This window comes from Myotis davidii, unplaced genomic scaffold, assembly GCF_000327345.1.
Source record: "Myotis davidii unplaced genomic scaffold, ASM32734v1 scaffold399, whole genome shotgun sequence".
Taxonomy (NCBI): domain Eukaryota; kingdom Metazoa; phylum Chordata; class Mammalia; order Chiroptera; family Vespertilionidae; genus Myotis; species Myotis davidii.
Window position 1 is genome coordinate 2533001 of NW_006292094.1, and position 3663 is coordinate 2536663.

A 3663-nucleotide genomic window follows, 5' to 3' on the forward strand; every position below is an offset into this window, starting at 1 on the left:
CTGCGTGCGAGAGGGTTAGCTGCAGTCATTCCCGAGTGAGACGGCCCTCTGTGCTCACCGCCTCCCCAACACGCCGTGAGCGGCTGGGTTGGAAACGCAAGAACAATGGGGAAATCCCCAGTGGTTCAAGGCCGTGCTGATACAGTTCTTCTACAATCCCCTCCTTCGGTTAAAAACGGCACGTGAGGAATGGAACTCTGTCCCCGTGCTAGGTCAGCAACCACAAGGGGCTGCTGTCTGCATCCCGGGAGGAATCAATCAGACAGGAAGAGGAGCCGACGTAATCCCGGTGCGGACGGTAGACATGCACGTCCGAGGGAAAACGGTGTCTTGCCCGAAGGACTTGAATGAACCAAGGAGACTTCCTTTCCAGCACATGGGTGTGTGTGTCTGACCAGGATGCCTTGATGGGTTTACCAGTCGTGCTGTGTTATTTCTGGAGGGTAGTGCCTGCTGGGGAGGATCTGCAGGGAGGCAGAGTGGGGAAGAGATTTGAGTGGATCAAGCCATTGGCGTCCTGTTTACGCTTTTCTCCTGTGTCTTACTTGTCCCTTAACTGAGATGTTGTATTGCTCTGTGGCCTAAATGTTTTGTGCCAGCCTCCAGTGAGAGGGAATCTATTTTTGGTGGAGGACGGAGAGTCCAATAGGAGTTGTGAGAGAAGCCTCGTGAAATTCACCGGCACTGCTATTCAGGCAGCATTTACTGAGCAGCTACTATGTGCCAGTGTGTGAGTGTGTGTGTGCATGAGTGCGTATGTGTAAGTGTGTGAGTGTGTGTGTATGTGAGTGCGTGTGTGCATGTGTGTGTGTTTACGTGCGCGCGTACGTGTGTGCGAGTGTATGCGTGTGCGCGCGCGTTTGAATGTGCATGAGCGCGCGCGTGTGTGAGTGTGTGTGAGAGTGTATGAGTGTTCGTGTGTGTGCGTTTTGAATGTGCATGAGTGCGTGTGTGTGCATGTGTGTGAGTGTGTGTGAGTGTGTGTATGTGAGTGTGTGTGTATGTGTGTAGGTGTGTGTGTATGTGTGTGAGTGTGTGTGTGTGCATGTGTGTGAGAGTGTGTGTGTGTGTGTATGTGAGTGTGTGTGTGTGTGTGTGCATGTGTGTATGAGTTCTAGCCCCAGGGAGCTACACAGAGCGCCGAGGCTCTCTGTTTTTCTCTTTGCCGTTTCATCTCTTTCTCAGCATCGCACATCGGTATCCGGCAGCTTGCGAATAGCATGTTCTCTTCAAGCTGACCTCCTCCTTCCCCTGAAGGTCTGAGTCTCATCCTGCACCAAGCAGTGCTGATGGGGAACCAAGCCATCCGGTCCCCGAACCCTGTGAATCTGGCTCCCACCTTTTCCTCTGGAGGTTAAAGATGCAGTTGTTTTCTCCCAGGGAGACAAGGGCCGCGCTGCTTGTGTTCCATTTCTGTGGGTGAGAGCAGGTTATGGTTTTAGAATGTTGTCCCGGTCCAGCAAGTTTTGCAACACAATGACCTCATCTGGATGAACTCCGATTCTGAGGGCTTTCAAAAAAGGCACAGAAGATGAATGGGAGAGGTTCTTTGGCACCGCCGATACGACTTTGTCTTATTTGACGTGTCTTTGGTTCTTGTGGATTTAAAATGTTTGTTTCCTGGTTGACGCCTTGAAAATGATGAGTGGGTTGGTTTCACATTGGGTATTTATTTAAGAAATAAACACAGATTTTTAATTACAAAAAATGCAGAAGAGCATAGAGAAAATTAAAATAGCCTGTAATCAATCAGATGTTTAAAAATTAAATGTGGATGTACCCTTTGTTTATTTATAAAAGCGGGTTCATAGTGTACAAACCACTTGTAACCAGTGTCTTCCAACAGATATGGCACGGACAATCCGTGTTGTTTCGTATTTTCTCTGTCGTCATTGTGACAGCCTCCTCGTATGCCTGTGAATAAAGCCCTAATATGTCACACCAGCCCCTCAGTGTGCGGGCAGCGAGGCTATTTCCGACGTTTTGCTCTTATAAACGTTGCTTCCCTGGCTCCCTGGATGCGTGTATCTTTAGCCAGGATGGTTTTCCTTAGGAACAAATGCTTAGAAGTGGAACCGCGGTATCAAATGCTGTGCGTATTTTAAGTTATTAATAGGTTTTGCAATATTGCCCTCTGAAAAGGTTTTTCCAATCCACCCGTCTGTGACCAGTGTTTGAGACTGTCCTTCTCAACAGGTTTTTGTGGTTGTTGTTGTTAATCCTCACCCGAGGATATGTTTTCCTTGGCTGCTATCTGCATGCACCCAGACTGGGGCAGGGATGAGAAGGATGAGCCTGCAACACAGGTACGTGGCCTTGACTGAGGAATTGAACCCACAACCCTTCAATGTGCAGGCTGATGCTCTGACCACTGAACAACCAGCCATGGCTCAACAAGCATTATTTAAAAATTTGAACCGTATTTGCTAGTTTGATAGATGAAAACATTATCTGACTTTTTGATGTGTGTCCTTAATTAATTAGTGGGGGTGAGTATTTTATGCTTCTTGGCCATTTGTATTTCTTCTCTCATGAATTGCTTATGTATGTCTTTTGCTCCTTTTTCTACTGGAGTATGGTTTCTCCCTAAATTCTTTTTATATGTTAAGACAGGAAATACGACGACCAGTATGGTAGATGTTGCCTCCTCCTAACATGAAGTAGTTTCTTTCTTTTACAAATAGAAGTTTTCCAGTTGTATGCAGTTTAAGTCCACTGTGGTGTCTGCCCTTATCGTATGCCTGGCTCAGAGTACATATATGTGTGTGTGCATGTCAGCCTTTACCGTAGACACACATGCAATGCGGGCATCTCCTGGCGAAGGCGCCCTAGGACGGCACAGGAAGGCAGAGCAGCTCTGCTGGCCCGGGGAAGCCTTCGGGCTCTGAAGCGGGTGTGATTGGTCTTTGGTCAGCGTCCGGGTTGGTTTCACTTGTTTGTGAGGGTGCGTGGGGCCAGCGGCAGTGGGTGTTCACCGCCTCCTGTTCAGTCCGCTCCCACTCCCCCACTTCGGCCCCAGGCCGGGGCGGGTGGGCAGGTGCTGACGGCTGGGCCTCGCGGTTCCGCTCTGGTGCCTGGAAGCAGTGTCCGGAGGCCAGGTGGCTGAGGCCGGGACAGGCGAGCTGGCCCGATGGGCTCTGCGCTGGGCCCGCAGTCTAGTGCCACTGCTTTTGTGAGGATCAGGACTTTAAAGCGGGGGCACGCCCGAGGGGCCCTCCACGCCCACACCAGGTGGCCGAGATCCACGCCTGCCCTTGGCTGCTGGTGACCAGAGGCACGGGCCTGAGGTCACTTGGGCGGGCGGGGCCAGGACCAGGCTCTGTCCTCGGGGCTGGGCAGGTTCTGTGATTGTAACGGTCAGCCGGTCAGCCGGTCAGCTGTGAAAAGCTTTCCTCAGTACCGGGGCCGGATGCTCTGAACGTTTCTGAACCACCCTTATGGAGGATTAACATAAAGTCACACGTTTAAACCACGTTCTTTGCCCACCGTTCCTTAGTGCGCTGTCCCCCCACAGAGCCCCGGGGGCACCGCGCTCCTCCCCCCGGATCATCGGGGGATGTGGGTCTCGCTCATCCACTGCAGTCTGAGGTGTGATTTTGGTTCCTGCTTAAGTGGCTCAGACAGGTCTGCTTTTTTTTTTCTTCTGGAATAAAACACTGGTGT